This window comes from Falco punctatus (assembly GCF_963210335.1).
Source record: "Falco punctatus genome assembly, chromosome: 3".
NCBI classification, from domain to species: Eukaryota; Metazoa; Chordata; class Aves; order Falconiformes; family Falconidae; genus Falco; species Falco punctatus.
Window position 1 is genome coordinate 52106189 of NC_137582.1, and position 21804 is coordinate 52127992.

Genomic DNA, 21804 nt, shown 5'->3' on the forward strand with positions numbered 1-21804 from the left:
GAATTAGAATTATGCTTTTCTTCATACAGCAACCAGCTCCACATTCTGGGAGAACCAAAGTCCAAATATTTATGTGAAATTACTTCGTAAATAACACCATGAAGCCTCAATTTTGAAATGTTACAGACAATGTGGCTGCTGCACATGAATGATCAAAACAGTACCAAGTTCAAGGGCAGCTGCATCCCATAGGATGAAAGGCAACAAAAGAATAATAAAGAGCCCAGGAAGAACACATTTAAAATTAAAAGTGATATATAGTTAAGCCTTCTTCTGGCTTAACACAATCAGCATGCATTGCTATAAAAAAATACAAGCATGTTTGTATCTTCTATGAAGCACTATCTTTTCTAATTAGAGTTGGTTTAAAGATTAAGAGATTGACCTACTCAAGGTAGTAATTGCAATGCCACTGTGGAATGCATGTTAAAAGGACTATTTAAAAAGAAACACAAGACGTTAAGAAAAAAAGAGTGCTTGTACAGAGATGTGTTTGTAATATATGCGTGTTTACATGAGAAAAATAAAGCAAAGTGTTTCTACCTTAGCTACACTTAACACTATTCTGAAAAGTTGATCTAAGAAATGGTGGGTAAGAAGGTAGTCATAAATTATTTTATTTCATTTCAATTTAAAGTACCAGATTTATAGATGTACTATCACGTCTTTGTCCCCATTTACAGACAAATGTACACAGTGAACTCAGGGATGGAATGTGAAACTGTGCTTCTTCCCTGGGGTCCCTAGCCTGCACGCACGCTTATCTTTAGCCACATAAATATATTCCACTTGGTTAAGTGGAACAATGCCTGTGCATTAAATTAAGTGTGTTGCTAAGTATTTCAGGATTAATTATACACTCAACTATAAACCAGGAACAGGGCTTCAAAAGTCCATCAGAAACTATTGCTCTTTATTATGCATTATTACAACACAACATCCAGTCTTAGTTGAAAATTGCATGACTGAATTTTTTAATAAATAAAACCGGACTCTAATTGTCATCTTTCATATGATGATGCTCTCTGCTGATTTCCATGTTTCTGTTAAAATAAAATTAATCCTTACTGTACATGTATTAAGTTAGTGGCACGACAGATAGTGTGGTAATTGCACTTCCAGTAAAAATTCAACTATAAAGTGTCCTCAGGACAGGAGGTCCTGTCCAATATAATTTATTCACTATTGATAACTTAAGTATCACATTACTACATCTAAAATCAAAAAGTACAGGTAAAAATGCTGCTTGTTGATAAGCTTATCAGATATTTGATATCTGAGTACTGTAATATTATAACCCTAATATAATAATAAATATAATTATTATTTAAAAATAAAATACAAAAATTCTGAAAAGTTTTTGTTTCTTTTTTGCCCTTGCAGATAAAACTAATTCCACATCTGTTTTTGAAATAATACTGTAACACAAAGAAACCTAAATATGGTAGAAATATAATGATACTGCTAGCAGTAGCACAGAAAACATTAAGAGATATTTTATTGAGTTTAATGATTACTTAAAACAATTTTGGAATAAGTAGGATACTTCTCTTTGCACCTTTTCCTTATTGTATTAATGTCTGACAAGCAAAGACACAAGATGTTTAACAGAGCAGTCCTACTTCCATAATTTTTTCCATATGTTAACATACATAACATGAAGCAATTTCGACTCTCAGAGTCTTGGATCTTTTTAGTGAAACATTATCACAGATTAAGACTTTCTCTGCGAGATAGAAAGAACTTGCTGACTCTGCAGTGGAAGACAAACTCAATATATCAAGAAACAATCTGTGTGCATGTATGCACTATTTGTATCCTCCTATTCCGATGTTGATATTCTGGACCCCACTCTTATTTTTAGATATCATTATCCAATTAAAATGATACAAGATGAATGAACCCAAAATAGAGGATTTGGCAATACCTCATGACCACTACTGTGCTCACAGCAGATATCTTAATCTTCAAAGTCTAGCCAACTGGCAAGTGGACAATAGAAACTACTCTCTGACTTACAAAGAAATCCGTGTCAGTTACCAAGCCAAGAAGTACTTTAACTACTGTTATGCTTGTTTCCTACAGATACCTGCAATTCCTAAATAACTTGGCATGTAACCAAAGGGCCATATCACCCTTCTTGAAAACTGAATTTGGGTATGTCTATAATGAGCACAAAACAAACCACACAAGTTGCAAATGAAACAATGATCTGAATACTGTGAGGCTGGATTTATTTTGAGCTAGCGGCTCAAACTGAAATTCCGCAGTGTCCTTTATCCCTGCTATTTTGACCCACGTTGGCCAATGACTTGTCTATTCTTCTGTCAGCACAGTCATTCTTAAAACACTGTATTAGGATTCCCAAACGTTACCCACAAGGGATGCTGGAGACACTTGTAATACATGCTATCACAACACATGGGACTCTGGTTAGAAAGCCCAACAATCAAAGATCCTATGACACAGACTGATACCTGAATCACAGAGCAGTTTCTGAGGGATCCATACTACTTATTGCATGCTTTCTAAATTCTCCTACAGCCTGAGGACATATTCGTTCTGCTCAGAGCTGCTGGCACATATTAATACACCGGCCAAGGACTGCCAAATATAAGGCTGAGTATCTTTGAATATCAAAACCGGCACAGTTTGACCTAAGTTCTTGAAACACTCCAAGTCAGTTCAACTTTGATTCAGTTAAATCAAATTGGATACAATAAATTCTACTTTGTAACTTGGTATCTGTGAATTTTTAGAGCCATAATGTATTTTAAACAAATGTATTGCAAATATCCCCTAGTCTACACACCAGGAATACGTTTACCATTTACAGCCTTCAGGTGCAGAAGGTTCACACTATTTATCCTCTTTTGGGTGATATTGCTGTAAGCCACTGTGGTATTCCACAAGTTATTCATACATGGGAGTCAGCCTCTGTAGCGCTATGTCTTTAAGAATGATCCTTTCCTGCTTGTATGTTTATTTTATATAAATACACATATATGCATATATACAAGCAGTATACCCACCCTGCACACTTTTAATTAGATTTTAAAAAAGAAAAATTACTTACTTTCTGCAAAGGTCATATGAAGTTACAACAACCAGCAACATAGGAAAGAGAAAAAAATTACTAATTAGCCTTCCAATATAAAAGTCGTTAATACAATTTGATTATTTAAAAGACATCAAGCATTTCAAAGTTTCATAAATACTCTTTCCAAGAGTCACTATAAGTTGGTAGTATTTGGTGCATACTGCCAAATATAATCACAAAATTCCCGTACATTATCAAAGAAAGATTCTCACCCCAGCTCCCCCATTCAAAAATATTTCCAATATTTTGTGATTCTGGGCTCCCTCTACTGGTCATGCAGCCAGTGTTACCTAAATCTAAACGCTGGACTAAGGTCTCTACACACCAAGTTCCCCAAAAACATGTTGGGAAGTAGAGATTTCAGTTACTCTCTCCCCTGCCACCCTCCTCAAAACCCTACAAAAATCTGCAAAAAACACCAGTAAAAACACTACTTATTTTTATATTATAAAATTCTCAAACACACAGTTTTACCAGAAAAAAACTGAAAACTTCTGTGGTTATACTTCTAATTCTAATGGTCTTTATACTAGACTGCTTGCCAAGAGAAAAAAATCTTGATCTTGGCAAAATAAAATATGTTTTGAATATGGAAAAATAATTTGACTAAAGCCAACCTGTCCAGACAATAGTGTGGCAGACAGTGAATGTTTCCTGACACTATGCAGACAGGGCACCTGGAATCCTGCAGCAGGCAGCATTTCAGCCACGCAGCCCTGCCCTGCACACGGTGCAGCCTCCTCCCAGAGCTTAGAAGGGTTCCCGATCTGTTCCCAAATCTAACAATGATGCTGTAAGAGAGGCACTTAGCTATCATATATGTGTTCAGTATTTATTTGTTTGAAATCATCTGCTCATTTCATACAGATCCATAAATCGTCACAAGGGAGCAACAATTTTTACTCGTGGCTGGTGTGTAAACCAAAAGGCTTCAGAACTAATTTCTAGACCTGATATGAAGTCACACAGAATAAAAAAAATGTTTATAATGCATGCAAGTTATACCAGTTTCAGAGTACACAAGAGTGACAACAGATAAAGAAAACAAAACTTATGAGGGAAGGCTGTAGAAAACACATTTGTGTGGTCTGAAAACAGAAAAGTAAAAGGTGTAATTGTAACTTCTCAGAAAAACATAAAGGGCTGTTGAAGTCAATGGAGATAAGTGCTCTTCATGGCCACTGGGGCAAGAAAAAGAAAGTTCACAGATAGTCTAAAAGTGAGTGTAGCTGTTGATCTTTTAATCAACATCCGAACAGAGCTGGGAAGTTTGTAAAATGACCTTCATCAGATCATCAAATACACACCAGTCCTGGCTGGTACATATACTGGAATCTGTCCCAGTGTTAGCGTTTGTATTCAATAATCTCTTGAGCATGCATCCAGCACTATATCCTGGGATTCTTTATTTCTTTAATAAATCAAAATTTTGCTTAGGGCTGAGGCTAAACACACACCCTAAGTGTATTTACCCAATATACACAGCAGCCATATACAGGTGGAGAATTGACTAGATGTCTAGATGTGCACTGTTCGCTGAAGTGTTTCATAGAGCAATGCATGCAGTACTGGACACCCAGTTTGATGAAGCCAAAGCAGAAGCTTTCCCACAATCTTCAAGGAACCGTGTGCCTATGGTCTTGCTATTATATGCCAACAAAATGTCTGAAATTGCCTTAGAAGATAGCAGCCACGACCTAGCTTGCGAGTGACACACAAAACCACTAGGAACTGAAGCAGCAATACCAAGATAGCTGTCCTATATATCAAAAAGTGCCACTGACTGCTCTAGAGCCACTCTCCCCCCACAGCCATGCTTGACTGAGCTGGCAGTACTGCACCAGCTGTTGGTGCTGGGGCCAAGGCTCAGGGGGGAAGAACCAGAAGAGGTGCAGTGAACAGATGACTGAAAAAAACCTAGACATTCAGCTGTATTCAAATGGTACAGGCACAGGATCCTTCCCTTGGCACAGAAAGAAGTAGAGAGCACAGAGTAAACGGCTGAAAATAACGCTGATGAGTGCAAGATTTCCTACCAGCCCTCTACAAGTTTCAGCAATAAAAGCCTCAAGTCAGTCTAAACAAATCAGATCAACTGTCTTCCCCAGTTATTTGGTATACCCCTACAGTGTGGTGGACTGACCCTGGCTGGACAACAGGTCCCCACCAAAGCCACTCTATCGCTCCCGCTCCTCAGCTGAAGGGGGAAAGAAAATATAAAGGGTCAAGGTAAGGACAGGGAGACATCACTCAGCAATTACCGTCACAGGCAAAACAGACTCAACTTGGGGAAATTAATTAATTAGCGATAAAATCACAGTAGGATAATAAAAAATAAAACCATTACTCCTACCCCTCCCCTCTTCCCAGGCTCAACTTTATTCATGAATTCTCTGCATCTTCCCCCCCCTCCCCCCCCCAGCAGCGCAGGGGGACGGCACGGGGCTGGGTCAGTCCGTCACACGCTGCCTCTGCCGCTCCTGCCCCCTCGGGGGAGGCTCCTCACACTCGGGCCCTGCTCCAGCCTGGGGTCCCTCCCACGGACACGGTCCTCCGTGGACTTCTCCAACGCGAGCCCTGCCCAGGGCAGCAGCCCTTCCCAGCCTGCCCCAGCCGGGTCCCCCCCCGGGCGCAGCCCCTCGGGCACAGCGGCTCCAGCGCGGGTCCCCGCGGGGGCACAGGCCCGGCCAGCAAACCCGCTCCCGCCCGGGCTCCTCTGCACGGGGCCACAGGCCCTGCCAGGAGCTGCTCCAGCGCCGGCTGCCCGCGGGGCACAGCCTCCTCGGGGCATCGCCCTGCCCCGGCCTGGGGTCCCCGTGGGCTGCGGGTGGGGATCTGCTCCACCGCGGCCCTCCGCGGGCTGAGGGGCACAGCCTGCCTCGCCAGGGGCTGCACCGCGGGCTGCCGGGGAACCGCTGCGCTGGGGGCTGGGGCACCTCCTGCCTCCCTCTGCGCTGGCCTGGGGGTCTGCAGGGCTGTTGCTCTCACAGTCTCACTCCTCTCTGGCTGCAGGTTGCTGCTCAGTTTATCCCCCCCTTGCTAAATACGCTGTCCCAGAGGCGCTGCCGCCATCACTGATGGGCTCGGCCTTGGCCAGCGGCGGGTCCATCTTGGAGCCGGCTGGCGCTGGCTCTGTCGGACATGGGGGAAGCTGCCGGCAGCTTGGCACAGAAGCCACCTCTGTAGTCCCCCACTATCAAAACCTGGCCATGCAAACACAATATACACGGGAAGACCTCAAACAGTATATTTACTTTATCATCCAATGTTAAATACAGACTACACATTCCAGGTAAAATTTCATTAATAGAAGGCAAAATAATAGACTAAACATGTTAATCCAAACTAAACCAATTTAAATTCTCAAACAGAAAAGTTGAGTTGAACGATCAATTTAAATCTCGCTTTTGAATTTGTTCCATTTATTTTCCTATTGCAAGACTCATTCATTCATTGCATGAAATGATTAAAACACCTCAATGAGAAAATGAATAGAGTTTTAATGTAATATTACCTTCTGCTAGTCACAAGACTATAAATGCATTCAGCAATTATCTAACTTACAAAAATTAATCTAAGTTGTATTTTCTGATGCTAAAACAGCAATGACATCTTATTTACTAAATTATTACAAGTGTACTTATTTCTGTTAAGTCATTTTTGGAAAGAAACTGGAATTTGATTGGCTTTTAAATACCGAATGAAAATGCACTTGATGTGTTGGAATATAATAGGAATAAAGGCAGACTTTTCAAAATGTTAAATATCTAACAATGTATTAAACAATAAAAACATTATCTTTTAGTATGTGGGTAGTAGGTAGCTAGGGAACTATCTACTGGTTTTATGTGAAGACTAGTGAAACTATAGAGCTGTTAGAACTCAGCCTCTCACACAAAGCTTTTATTCCTAAAATGAAACAAGAAAGAGGCTTTATATTTTTTTGAACTTCCAAGTGGCTTCTTAATTTTAAAGGGACTACTAATGAGAAATACAGAAAATATTCTTGATACCTACAGTTGGTGTGACTGTCAAAACTATTTATGTTCTAAAGTCTTAACCACTTAATAAATAAACTCATAATAAATGTCTTGAGCCTTAAACAGCTGTTTGCAAAAGTTTTACAGGAATTGAAGTACATACAGGTAGAATACTATTTATATAGTTTCAATAAAATATACTTAAGGCTTATTCCTAATATAAGCCCTCCCAATTGGATTTTTAAATGTATTAAAGGATTAGAAGAAATTTCTTAAAATATGTATTTTTTTAAGTTTATTTTTAATCAGTTTTATTCACATTAGCCAAAATTAACATCAGTTTTGTTCTCATTTGGGCAGGATCCTAAAGAAAATTTTTACATCTCTGGTCCTACTTACGCTTCACGTGTAGCATCTGACTTTCAGCCTTTGAATATCACAAACATGGCTACTATTCTTGAGCAGCACAAGTAAGCCAGAAAGCTCACAGCTATCAGGTAACACGACAAGACTAATACAGCCGATTTGACTGTAGTCTCACAGACCGCAAACAAACCCCAGAAGATGATAGGGAAAAAGAGCCATTATATAGACTATTGACATCGCTCCATACTCAACCCTCATACAGATTCTTGTTTTTCTAAACCAGATGAAGATAGAGGCAAAATTGTTAGTAGTATGATGGAAAGAAAAAGGACCAGTACAGACATGCTAAAAGGTAACGCATCCATCACAGATACCTCGCGCCTGTCTCACAAGTTAGCAGAACTCACCTATCAGTTTTCACTGAGGTTAACCAAAGTAGTGAATCCCATATATCTAATGCAGAAGAACACAGCAATGAACTTGGACTTTGCCCTTTGTAGCTTGTGAGGGACTTACAAGCAGCTGGAATCACAGTTAACTAAAGTATCCGATATACCACCAAGAAACTGAATCTTTTCATTGTCCTTCTGGTGTGAAATAATCTGGAGTAATCCTGGAGAGAAATTCAACACGGATACTAAATTCAAGCCAGGTTTCATGAAAGGGTATTTTTTGCATTCCTTAGCAGGAAATCTCATTTACATACTCACCTAGTCTGGTTTTATATTTTTAATTCACCAAACCTGGGATCAGGGAAGGAGTTGGAAGTGAAGCTGCTTTCACAGAACTAACGGGTGTCTTCCCCCTCTTACCAGATCGCCCCCCAAGCATTAAAAGAACACGCTCTCTCCTTAGAGGAATGGTAGCAGCCACCCAGACAGACACACACAGATTATTCAAGTACTCTGTGAAGGGATATATAGCGTAAACAAATATTGGAGATTATGCCACTACCCTTAAGACCTATTTCTACCACTTCTAGGATCTTTCTGCATAAACCAATCTCCCTCTGGACCTTTTGTACATCTACATACAGCCACTGTGTGCAGTGATTACATGACATTAGCACATACAATAAAGCACAAACCTAATAAACCTCTAGCCATAGGTCATCATGAGAAAAACAAGGTGGACAAGTGAATGAAACTGCTAGCCAAAGGTGACTGTGACAAAAAAGACAGGGGATGCTAGTAAGAAAAGGTTGGTTTGCTTCTTCATTTAAGAGTTTGCCAGACTGGTTCCATTCACACAGTCAGTCACAAGTGACTAGCTGACCACAATCTGAGATGATACTTACATTTCTTGGGAAATCAAAGTTCTCATGCATGACTACCCACAACTTTTTATTCTGATTACCTCTCAGTAGCTAAGAGTTTGGCTCACTTTTGCAAATGACGGCATAGACTTAGGGGTTTTTTCACCTCTTAGCTGTATTGCAGCACTACAGTATATCTCATCTTTCTTTTTTTCTGCAGAGGTAAAGACTACTGAAGACACATCAGGTCTGCCCTCTGCTCTGTACAACAGTCTTTGATAGATCAGCATTTCCACCCTTACTTTTACAGCACTCTGTGGTCTGAGACCAGGGTATATGAAGTTCTGTACCCTACAACACTGATAATGAATCTTTTTGACATTGAGAGCAAAGTGTATTGTATCTCCTCGTGCTGGCAGCCTGGGAAAACCTAATGGTGTCAAACCTGGTGATAATAACCACAGTAATGTTCTAGAAAAAAAAACAAATGGAATTCATCTGTGGTGAAACCAGGGCTTTATTATGACTCATCTAAAACAATGAAATGAAAAGCCTCTGTAACAAAAGTTCATCACAAATCTCAGTACTCCTTAAGCCAGTGAGGCTTTTTTTTAAAAAAAAAAACTTTTCTCTCACAAGAAAGCCTTCACATACAGAAGTTCCAGAACCTGTGTAAAACGTAAAAGCGTTCCTGAATAGAATTTTACAGAGTTATTGCCATGGATTTTGCCCTGACGATATTTTTCTTTCAAAAACATTTTTGAAGGAAAAATATCCTATAGCTATAGAAATTTACTCTAGGTTTATAATGTATTTGAAAACAAGATGCTAGCAGTATAGCAACTAAATTTGAGAAGGAAAAATAAAAACTACACAAGCATATCATATCAATGCCACATTATACATTGCAGACAGAAAGATATAAACACCCTCTCAAAATTTAAATATCCCTACCCATTATTTTTGCTGATTACCCTTGTCCTTTGTCAGCCATGCCTCTGAGTAGGTCTCCCTGAATATCTGTAATGTTCTGAAAAGTATGTTTGAAACACCATGACACCTCTTTAAATGATATTCACATATGGCAACAAGCATTCCTCGACCAGAAAGGAAATGAGAATACAAGTTTTATAGAGAATGTTTACACTTTTCTGTGTTCTCTAACACCTGTGAAAACCTGAGGTTTTTCTTCTTTGTGAAGAAAAAAATCTCAGAGAAAGGACATATAGTACATGCATCTCTGTACTTTGAATCCTTACTATTTCATTAGATTTAGTACAAATAATACTAGAAAAAAGCAATGCGAACAAAAAAGAAGTATTTTGAATGTGTTTTTGAAAGACACAGGTAAAGATTAAAGAGTACCTTTTGAAATCATCCTAAAAGAAAAATGTTTCAGAAAGAAAATTATCCCGAAAGAACAATAAATCAGCATGCGTCAGAGATGGTCACGACAGCTAAGGTGTCCAAAGGACTGAGAACACCCACCTCATTCAACATCACTTGAAAGAAACTATTTGATTCCTTTGTGTAACAGATTCTTATACTGGTCAAATAATACAGTTCTCTCCGACAGCTAATTCCTATTCAAAAATGTATGGGTTTTTCTCTTCTCTTTTAATAAAATATTTTCTTTTAATAGTTTTAACTGATTTCATTAAAAAGCAGTAGCACATTTTTCATTTTCTACTTTAATACCAATGATCACCGTGAAGGACAAAATTATAAAGAAAGGAAAAAAATAAATTCCTGCCACATGAAAGGAACTCTCAAGTAAAGGTTAAAAAATGGCTTTCTTAAAGAAACCATGGGTTTGATATATATGATGTCTTATTTTAGTATCAGATTTCACAGGCCCTTGTGGGTTTTAAATACATATGTTTAGAAAAATGAAGTAATGACTGTGCTACAATCAAAAATGTAATAAACCCAAGAAAAACATTGCCACAAAATGTGCAATGTATAAAATGAGAAAAAACACCCCACCCTTCCAAATATTCTTGGCTTCAAGTTGGGTGAAGCTTACTCCTCAGAAAAAAACCCAAAACAAATACACCAAAAAACCCCATGGAAAGCAAAGTGACTATGCTGAACAAGACATAGTCAGTAATCACCAAATGCTTTTTGGCCTCTAAAATTTAATCACCCTACACAAGGGACCTCTATGAAGTTATCCCAAGTTCTCTTGTTTAATTTGGCTTTTTAACTGGCCAGTCTCCACAGCTTGCTCTGTAGTGCTTTAAGAATATCTTGCATGTGTGTTATTGAGATTTAACTGGTTAGTCAAATGCAAAATAAAAAAAATACACCACCCCCAAAAAAAGGTTACAGCTATTTTTAAGAACATTCAGCTCCACCAAGGTTCACATACTCATATAATTGTAGCCTGATTTACATTGTGAGGAACTTCCAGAAGTCATCTAGTCCAACCTCCTGCTCAAAGCAGGGTCACTTGGATCTGGGCCTTGTCCAGTCAAGTTTTGTGCAATCTCCAAGAATGGAGACTTCACAGCCACTCTGGACAACCTCCTCCCATGCTTAACTGCTCTCACTGGGAAAATATTTTTCTTAGTATCTAATCAGAATTTTCCATGTTCCAATTTGTGTCTGTTGCCTCTCATTCTTTGCTTCTCATGCTGTCACTGTGCAACCTCCAAAAAAACCTTGGCTCTGTTTTCTCTACACCCTCCCGTTAGTGAGCTGTGGGCTGCCATGGGATCCCCCGAGCCTTTTCTTCTCCTGTGTGAACAAGCCCAGCTCTCTCAGCCTTTCTTCATACACCATATGTTCTAGACTCCAACCATCTTGGTGAACCTCCACTAGACTCACTCTTGTATACCAATCTCTTACCTGTACTAGGGGGCCTAAAACGGGACGTGGTACTCCAGATGTGGTCTCACAAGTGCTGAACAGAGGGAGAAGGATCAGTTCACTTGACCTGCTGGCAATGCTGTTGCTAACACAGCCCAGTAAGGGCTTGGCCTTTTTTGCTGCAAGGGCACGTTGCTGGACTAACATCTGGCTTGTTAACAGTCAAAGGACTCCCAGGTCATTTTCTGCAAAGCTGATTTCTAGCCTGTTAGCCCTCAACCTGTACTGCTACATGGGTCACTATGTCCCAGATAAAGGAGTTTGCTCTTGCCTTTGTTGAATTTAATGAGGTTCCTGTTAGCGCAATTCTCTGCTGTCTTGACCCCTCTGAATAGCAAACCAGTCTTCCAGTGTACCAGCCACTCCCTCCAGTCAAAGATCATCTCCAACCTTGCTGAATGTGCACTCTGTCCCATTGTCCAGATGTTTATTAGCAACATTCAACAATAACAGCCTCAGTATAAATCTCTGAGCAACACCACTTAGTAACTGGTCACCAAACAGAGTTAACACATTTGATAGAAACACTTTGGGCCCTGCAGTACAGGCATATTTCCATCCATCTTATTGGCCACTTATTGAGTTCCTATCTCACCAATTTGACTGTGAAGATACTATGCGAAATGATGCCAAAGGTCTTGCTAAAGCCAATGTAAATAACATCCACTGTCCTCCTCTCATGCACAGAAGGTGAAGAGGCTGGTCAGGCATGATTTACCCTTGCTCATTCATACTGGCTTTTTGCCATACTTGCTTGACTTTCTGCACATTGGGATGGACCATTCTCATTCACCAATGAAGATGAAACAGGCTTCCTGGGCCCTTTTGTCCATAGTCTGATCACCAACCATAGCCAAGACTCCCATCAACCTTCACACCTTCAATCAGTTCTTCCTTGTTCATGTGTAACAAGTTCAGTATGGCATGTCCCCTGGTTGGTTCGTCAATCACCTGCATCAAGAAATTGACTTTCAAGAATGTCCTGGCTTACTTGCATCCTCCATATCTACTATGGCCTGCAATAACTGCACAGCCCCTAGCAGTTACTCATCTACTTCTTGGCCAGATGGTCTGCAGCAGATCCCTACCACAACTTTACTCATGTTGCGCTACCCTCTGATCTCTCAAGTGCTCAACAGACTCAGTGCCCATTCCAAAGCAAAGCACTGTGCACTCTCGCCCCTCCTTTGCATGCACTGTGTGAGCTATCCCACCATGTCTTTGTAATCCTAAGGAGCTCTGCAAGTGTGCACAAACTTGCAACTCCTCCTGCTTGTTTCCCATGCTCTGTGCATTTGTGTACAGACACTCGAAACGGACACCCCAGTCATACTGCCTGCATAAAAGCACAAGGTTTCTCCAATCAATTTCCCCAGACACTTCCTCAATGTTTCCCATGTCTTCACTTCTCTTCAAATTGAAGCAACCTTTCCATTAAGTAGCTACTTAAAAGCCCTCCAGAAAAGGTTACTGAAACTGTCAGCAAAGATGCCCTTGCCACACTCCATCTCATGCATCCTTGTCTGTTTTCAGCAGTCCTTATTCCTCAAAAAGGGTACCTTGGTTTTGCCTGCGACACCAGCCATGCGGCTGCCCTTTGACTTAAGGGACATGCTCTCTGCTACCTGAGCATTTCCACCTCACTGGCAGGATTGAGGAAAACAACCACCTGGGCATTTTTACTCTTCACCCTTGCCCCCAGGGCTCTGCAATCATTTTTTATATATTTGGGCTCATCCCAGCAGTGGCATGGTGGCCACATGAGGGGTGAAGTCTGAGGGCTGGACAAGCATCGGAGGTGTTCATCTGCAACATCTGTGATTCAAGTACCCCACAAGAAGCAAACCTTGAAGAAGAAAGCCATCACAGGTACACCAGGCTGGCAGATGAGTGCCTCTGTCAGGATATGGTCTCAAATAACTGTGCCCCTCCTTTTCTTCCCCACATACACATTTGGCTGAGCCTCAGCTGGCTCCGAGGTCTCCCCTGACAATCTTGATGACCTCTTTCCAGGGCACTACATCTATTCTTCTCTGCAGGCAAAGAATCTTCTTTATATTTCCAGTAATCATAGATTTCCAACTTCCCAATCTTAGGAGACTGTCCACAGCTCGTTTGAATATAATCTCTCACTGCCCCTACTTCACATCACAGAGCTTGTGTTCTTGTGTTCTTGCCCCTGCAAAGATCCTGTTGATCTCCTGTTTGTCCTCTCTCACACTGCACATGTCTACTCATCTCCTCCCAGATTTTTCACCTGGCAACTCAACACCTTGATCAGAAGAGCATGCTGGCCATGGGTGAGGCCACAGCCCTCCCCAGTGCAAGCCCTAGACCCAGGAGTGCAGCCCATGACCTGGAGTTCTCTCTGGGCCAAGTTCTCTGATGTGCCAGGAAGAGTTGCAGGTGACCATGCCCTACAGCACATCAGTACTGTCACTGCACATTCCTAATCAGTCTTGCAGTGTCCTGATCTAATTTTCTGCACGACATTGTGCCCCTCTTGTATTAACTGCTGTGATAACAGCTAGGTCTCTGAGCTCCCTCTGCTTTCTGGGCTCTGGGAGTAGTTCTACAGCTATTCCTCAAGCATTCATCAAACCACTGCTTGATCAACAGCCAGCTGAAGACAAAAAACATAGGTAGTCCACAACCAGCCAAGTAGCCCAAAAAAGCTGTCTGCAACAGCTGACAGAGGCAAATGCCACACAGTCTGGCCCTGACCGGCAGCAGCAAGCCACCAAAGTTCCCAGAAGCAGGAGCCCCCCAAAGATTTTCCCTGAAGCTTCTTGAAGAAGCCTGGAAACCGCTGCAACAGAACTGAGCTGCTGCACCACCCACAGAGGAATCCTATGCAGCATGTGACAGTGGCTTCATTAACTCTGTTACACAGTGGAAAAGGGAAAAGAAGGCAGAAGTGTTGCCAGAAAACACTGTGGGCCAGGACTAGTTCATAAGGCTGAGTAGGACTCCTAGTTTATCATGCTATACCAGGAACATAATCCTGATACAGTCACAGCTCCCAGCCAACACTCCTCCCCTAACTGATTAGAAGAATCTCCAGCCTTTCTTATAATTCACAGCAGGGGCTTTTGCTACTGCAGCTGTGTCAGTGACAGCACCCTGCAGTTAAGCCAGCAATAGTGCATCTGTGTACCTGTATGTAAGGCAACGGAGTAGCTTCTGCTTTCACTGAGTTTTGCACCAAGATTAATACTCAGTTCATGTCACTTTCAGCCAGCGCTGACACTCAAAGCAGCAGCTTGAGCAGCTTTCTCTAAGGCAGACGACACGTTCCTGCCTCCATGACATGGCCCTCTCCCCCACCTCACCCCACCTTTTTTTTTTTTTTAAATCTTGATTATTTCCCCAAACAGCCACATGAATCTTGTGCCAGCACCCAGGGAGGTGGGCAGCCCTGAACAGGAAAAGCAGCTTGGAGAGTGCAGGATTACTCTCTCAGCTACAATATTGGTTTACAGTAACTGGAGAAGGATGGCCTCAGACTGACACAACTGGTTCCCATTTCAGCCTCCTCAGAGCAAGGCCTGTATTTCACCTTTTGCCAGGAACGCAACATGCTCCCTTCAGCCGCTCCCAAACCTACATGCCAGATGCAGCTGGCTCGCCTGAGCTGTAACCCTTTGGGTGGCTGCCTCTGGCACGAGAAGACACAAAGGAGGGGGGACATGGAGGTACCACCCTGCTGAGTGAAAGCAGAATTACCAAGCTTGAAGGAGCTCCACACCCCAACACGTTCCACTCGAGCCTAATGTCATGTCCCTCTCACATGATTTCAGTGCAGGTTTCCAGTTGCTGCCATTAAAACCAATTGTAACTAAACTTATAAAATTAGGTGTTTATGTGTAGACATCTCCTTCCACCTTCCCTCAGTAAAGAAAACATAAGGCAAAATACAACATGCTGTTAAGACCTATTAGAATTAAATTTTAAAAGGCAAGCGTATTTCAGGGAAAAGGCTTAAATTGTGGTAATATTTAACCATTTAAAGGAAATAATTAAAAAGTATTGCTGAGCAAAGTTCACTAACTACTGTACAGTTTAAAAGTATTGTTTATATTTTATGAGAATTATGGATTTCTTTTTTCACTTCAGAAATCTTTAAATCTCAAATATGTTACTCAATGTTTACCTACCAAACTGTAATCTGCGATTACTTTATTAAATAATATTTCTCCCAGACAGAAAGGGCAGCATTAAAGGAAATTGCTATGCTGAACTTAAAAGTGATATATTTTTCTTTCTTACGCTCACTAGCAAAAATCTTCTTAAGTTTGCGTTATCCCAATTAAATTGTTACATTAACTTTGCCCATTCTTAGAAATTGACACATGCCAACATGCTAGCCTGCCAGAATTTGTTACGTTGTGCCATTTCAGTCACACCATCCATCTGCCTAAGTAATCAATTTTCCAAATCAGTAAGAAAGGTTTTAATGTTTATTACAATTTCTATGGAAATTTTTACCTGGGAAGAATGTACCTATTCACTGAATGGCAATACTGAAACTGCCAAAGCTCAGTTATTTTGATATAAGGATTTTACAGTTTTTGCTTGATGGAAAGTAATTTCCGGTGTCTTGGTTACCACATACCAGTACCACACACAAGCTCTTCCAGACAGTTAAAAAATTTAACTTCACTGCTAACAGTATCCAGTTAACAGATTCCTCAACCACAGTGGACTTGCTTGGACTTGTTTCCTTTTTATTTTTTCTTTTCTCTCATTTTCCTTTCTGTCTCCTTTTCTTCAGTTCTTTTCTTTCTCTCATCTTTTCTTTCTCTTTTCTCTTCCTCCCTTGCTCTTTTTCTTTTCTTCCTCTCCTTTTCTTTTTTCTCTCTCTTCCTCTCTCCTGGTTTTCATAACTCTTTTTCTTTCCTCTTTTTCTCTCTTCTTTCTGTTTTATCTTCTCTCCCTCCCTCTGTTGTCCTCTCCCTTCTCTCATGTTATTTCTGTTCTTTCCTCTCTGCTTTTTTCTCTTTCTTTTCACTGTCTTCTGTTTTCTTTCCCTGTATTTTCCTTCTTTCCGCTTTAATTTTTCTTTACTCTCTCCATTCTTTCCTCTTTTCACTTTCCTTTATCTTTTCTCTTTTCCTGTTTTCTTTTTCACTCCTAATTTCTTTCCCTTTTCCTTCTCTGTTTTTTCTTCTATTTCCTCTTTCTTTTCTTTCTCTTACCTTACTCTTTTCTTTCTCTCACTTTTTCTCCCTTGCTTTCTCTTTCTTTCCATTTGGCCACCAGCCAAATGCCTACCAGCCACTCACTCCCTCTCCTCAACAGGAAACAGAGAGAAAAGGGGATGAAAAAGCTTGTATGTTAAGATAAAGATAGGGAGTTTGCTTACCAGTTACCTGTTTTGTAAACCTTGATTCGAGGAAAATTAATTTACTGCAAATTAAGATAGATTTGAGTAGAGAGAAACAAAGGGGAAAAATTAAAACAGCTCCCCACTTCCAGTCTCAGCTTTCCTCCTTACCCCTGATCTCCTTTACCTCCCCATCAGTGAGCAGTGCTGAGGGATGGGGGTTTATAATGAGTCCTAAAGGGCTCCTCTCTGCCTCTGCTTCCTCCTCACACTGTTTGTCTGCTCCAGCGTGGGCTCTCTATGGGCAACAGCTCCTTCGGGAAATACCCAAATGTCCTGATTTGGGGTCTTCCACAGGCTGCAGTGTGGATATCTGCTCAGGCATGGTCCTCCACAGGCTTCAGGGGAGTCTCTGCTTTGGCACCTGAAGCAACTCCTCCCCTCCTTCTCTGACCTTGGTGTTCACACTACTGTTTCACATGCTCTTTTTTACCCTCTTCTGCCTGAGTGCTGGTATGCCCTTGCTTAAATATGTTACCAGAGAGGCACCACCATCTTGGCTGCTGGACTCAACTGTGCCCTGTGGTGGGTCCATCGGAGTCAGCTACACCTGGCCTGGGGGCAGCCCTGGCCTCCACCTTGCAGAAACCACCCCTGTGGCTCCCCCGCTGCAAGCGCCTTGCCATGTATATCTCTTCCGTTCTTTCTCTGATTTCTTCTTTTCTTCCATTTCCCTTTCTTCTCTCCTTTCTCTTTCTAATTCTCCATCTTCTATCTTCTCGTACTATCTTCTTCTGTCTTCCTCATTCTTCTCTTTCTCAATCTCCTCTCACCCTCTTCTCTCTTGATCTCTTTTGTCTCCCTCATCCTATAATATCCTATTCTAACAAAAAAAATCATACTTCTTTTAAAGCAGAAGTGTAAAATAATAATAAACCTTTCTAAAAACAAGAACTGAAATAACTAAATTTCATTTTATTTTTGTTCATTTCTATTCAAAACAAAGAAAGCGTATCATATCTTATTCCTCCTCACTCCCAAAAATACAGGGAAATCTCCACAGTTTTTTTTCTTTGCTTCTTCTCCCCAGTTTTCAATTAGAACGTGACTTCTAACTGAAGGAATTCAGAATTTTGAAACTAAATGTCAAATTCTGGAATAATTATGCAAAACAGTCATGTTTATTTTTACCATCCAAAACACTGCATCCAACCCAAAAAGAGAAAAAGGAAGACAGAGCGTGTAAGAAACACTTATTTCCACATCTTCAGTTCATACTCAATTGACACCAAAAAAAATGTCTACAATGTACTGTATCATATGAAAGAATGAATGAAAAGAAATATTCTTTCCCTTACAAGAATATTAAGAAAAATCTTTTGTATTTGAAGAGTAATTCAGAATGGGAGAATGTTTCACTCTACCACCAATACAGGCAGAAAAATCAAACTGACAAAGAATAAGGAAGCTGGGAGTAAACACAAATAAATAAAGATTAGATCCAACAGCAAACTACTGTTTTCTAGCAATATTTATTCTTACAGAAATACTTCTGTAAGCCAGATGATATATTCACACTTTACATTAAAATAAATGGAACTACTACATCTTTGTTGACTACTAAGTGTCAATTATGTCCTTAAAATACTTCTCTTAAGGGCTCTTACCTGTAAGGAAAGCCTGAAAATAAACAGAGAATAGACAATCACAGTACATCCTGTACCTTTAAAAAATAGCAACATATTATTTATTGTACTGGGTAAAACTAAAATATTTGGGTGGACATGAAACATTTAAGTTATACTTGCTGTACACAAGAGAGTTTAACTTGGCAAAACAGCACAGCAAAAGGTTCTTTCCTTGCCTCAAAGGACAAAGCAGATACTTTTATTTCTGTGTTTTAACTTAATCCAGCTGTTGCAATTCATACTATTAGCAGATCTCCTTATTCTTTTTTGACTTACAACAGCTCATTAAGTCTGGGACTGAGAGACTTAAGTTTCTATTTAACTTATAACTAAAAGTCAATCTAATTTCGAAATGTCTTAGGACAATGTTTTATAATTATAACAATAGTAACCATAAAATAATTTGCAAAAGCAAAGCACTGACAACTAAAATAAAAGATTTAGAGTAGCCATTCTTGATAGGCACATCATTTCATCTGAAAATAAGCTTAATTCTGCTGAAATCATTAATAAAACCCCTTTGACTGTAGGGGCTGAGACACACATGTATACAAAGAAAGCGCCAAAGAAATGTAAAGTAATGTGGCATCAGAAACAAAATTCAGTCTTAATCAGAAATTGTTTTCTGTTAGTCATCCCAATCAATGCTTCTAAGTATTTTTAATAAAGAATTAAATTATAATACTAAATCCATTGACAGTATTAATCATGTCATGAATTCCTGGACTATAAGCCTGGGAAAAAATAATCTTGTATCACTACTACTGTAGTTTATACAGTTCAGTACATCATCTCACTGAATGATATTTTGATGCAATTGTTTACATTAATATCCTTAAGCTACTACTACAAACAGAGAAAGGTAAATGGTTGGATTGGGTTTAGTGGTGTTGCTTTTGGATCAAGGGGACAGACAGTTAAGAGTATATGTACACTTTGAAACTGCCCAGTTTTCACTGGCCAAGAAAAGATTGCCTGACTGAAAGCAAGCAGTCTTTAAAAACAAAACAAAACAACAATTTTCTGCTTGTCATCTATTCTTAAAGATTTCCTCTCAAAAGGTTCCTGCTGTCCTTTATAGGTCATAGGTTTTTTCCTTTGTGATGACTGTGAGGGACATGTTATTTTTGACACAATGATTCCATATTTGATAATGGCTACCTAAAGTATTTAGCAGTCTATAAAACAAAAAATCCTGGTGTATTGTTAACAAGAAAAAGAAAGGAAACAAAAACAACTAATGGGGGCCACCTGCAAGAGAAAATACTACTTGTCTAGATACCAGGCTTGTTTTATTTTATTTGTAAATAACATATAAAAGCATGCAAGTGAAGCTCTTTTAGGAAAAAAGGTACAGAATGTGTATCTTGATAGACTGATGACAGCAGATAAACATATCTTAAGCAAGCTTATTGAAACATATCGAAGATACAGCAGTAGCTATGGATGCTAGCAGATGCTAAATAGGGTGACTTGGCTATTTTTGCTTGTTTTTTCTTTAGTAACTACTACCTTCCAGCAATAGAGCTATTAGATCACATTTTCCTTTTCTCATATTCCAAATAATATGAAAACCAAAAGAAATGGGGGGAAAACAGTTTGTTCTCTCTTTTCGCTACTGATGGCACGGAGCAAAACAATTCCTGGGAATCTTTTGAGCTCTTTCCCATAGTGTTTGCTATTGGAATAACTGAGCAAAGGATGTACTTTGAGTATAATTTTGAGATTTACAACTTTAGATGCGTATAAGCGCATGGGTACAAAACTGAATTTCTGTCTGTAGGTATATTTACACCCTCAAGCACATAAACAGTTTCACACATACAGTATTTAAGTTCTTTTATTTATACTTTAATACGATATGTTTCAGTTCTCAGTTCTCTGTTGATACTGTAAATATTTTCCAGCCACACAATCACTGGTTCTAGCATACAGCTATCATAAAACAGCCTCACTGACAAACACAGAATTTATTGGGATTACAAGCAGAAGATGGGATCTTTCTGTACCACTGAAAGAAAAACAGAACTTGCATAAAACATGTTTTCTTCACATGATAGTATGTAAGCAAACAAAAGATGTTTAAATACTTTTAAATTCTGTTTTGAAATTAAGAACGTGAATGTAATTTTATTTCATGGTAATTAAGATGACTACCTATGAGACTCAAAATGCGTTAAATGGAATTGCTGTCAGCTAGCCTTAGATAGAATGAAATTCCATATGTAACAAATTTTCTGAACAGTTACACCTGATCTTTTTCATAGTCCTTGGACAGTGAAATTCTGAGGCTTTTTTTGGTCCTGATTCTATAAAAACATATTCCAAAATTTTAAGTTCAATATGCCAGTGCATGACTATACCAGAATTAGTAAATTTTTCAGCTCATGCGATGTGAAGAAAAAATAAAAAAGATAAAATAAATACTTCCTTTTTTTTTTTTTACCCTTCATTTAAGAAATGGTTTAATTACAGGTAGACTGAAACATATACCCATATCTTTATAGAAACATAAAAGACACCCACAGCAAACTGTTCCAGAAAATAAATTATTACTAGAAAATGATGCTTTCATAGAAAGCCTGACAATGTCATCTTCTTTCACATTCAAGTAAAACACATTTAATTCAGTCTGCCAGAAATGGCTACGCTTCTGCTCTGTGAAAAATATGCTAATGATGAAAATAAGGACTTGACAATTTACTGAATACTAAGCGGAAAATCTGTAATGAATTGCTTGTGTGGTAGTGTTCATTTTAGGCTGTTCCCCCCTCCCTGCCACCCCAGTTGCTATGGAATACTAGAAACAGCATTAAAAAAAAAAAAGATTATACCCTTTTATGGGATGCTGTGCATGTCCCTTAAGACAGAGTGCTTAGAAATAAAGACAAAAGTCAGCTGTTGGATAAATGAAACTCAAAGCAGTAATAAATAATAGGTTTAAATACTAACTTTTCAGTGCAAAAGAAATACTGAGAACAAAATAGAAATGCCAAAAAAAATATCAAACCCAAACAAATAAATCTCTATCAGCAACTAGCAAGTTGAAACGTAGAATAATTCATTTTACACCTGTAAGAAAAAGCAGCTACTCAGGTTACTTGGATGTTGCAACAAATGCTCATAAATCCATTAAACCAGGCATGTCTTCAAGTTACCAGCCAGACTTCAATTTTCACTGCCAGGTTTTAAGTTTTCAACAGATTAAACTCTCTTCC

The 21804-nt window shown here is 39.5% G+C and overlaps 1 protein-coding gene across 1 annotated transcript in view; it reads right to left on the reverse strand.

Moving 5' to 3' along the window:
• Positions 1-21804, reverse strand: part of ASXL3 (ASXL transcriptional regulator 3) — a 135815-nt gene that overhangs the window by 77940 nt on the left and 36071 nt on the right. The window lies entirely within an intron of this gene.